At 37.1% G+C, this 477-nt stretch overlaps 1 protein-coding gene across 3 annotated transcripts in view; it reads right to left on the reverse strand.

Moving 5' to 3' along the window:
• scra (scraps) overlaps positions 1–477 on the reverse strand; it is a 31,767-nt gene that overhangs the window by 25,354 nt on the left and 5,936 nt on the right. The gene's annotated exons all lie outside the window — the stretch shown is intronic.

Raw genomic sequence — 477 nt, forward strand, 5'->3', positions numbered from 1 at the left:
TACTAAAATTTCAGAATTAGTACCCAAAAAGATCGCGACTTAATACGTGTTCAATTATGCCGGGCCAGGGACATGCCAGCCCGGCACTTTTCGAATTTTGAGTTGAAACTTATACACTAATTAGTACCTAATTAGCACTATTCAGTACTCAAATTTCAAAATTAGTACCCAAAAGGATCGCGAGTTATTACGACGTGTTCTATTCTGGCGGGCAAGAGACATGCCAACCCGGCACTTTTCGAATTTCAGGTTGAAACTTATACACGAATTAGTATCTAGTAATATTTACTACTAAAATTTTAGGATTAGTACCCAAAAGGATTGCGAGTTATTACGACGTGTTCTATTCTTGCGGGCAAGAGACATGCCAACGCAGCTCTTTTCGAATTTCAGGTTGAAACTTATATACAAATTTGTACTATTTGGTGTTCAAATTTCAAAATTAGTACCCAAAAAAATCGCGAGTTATTACGGCTT

The sequence above is a fragment of the Halyomorpha halys genome, unplaced genomic scaffold (assembly GCF_000696795.3).
Source record: "Halyomorpha halys isolate HHAL.00 unplaced genomic scaffold, Hhal_1.1 Scaffold91.1, whole genome shotgun sequence".
In the NCBI taxonomy this organism is placed as follows: Eukaryota; Metazoa; Arthropoda; class Insecta; order Hemiptera; family Pentatomidae; genus Halyomorpha; species Halyomorpha halys.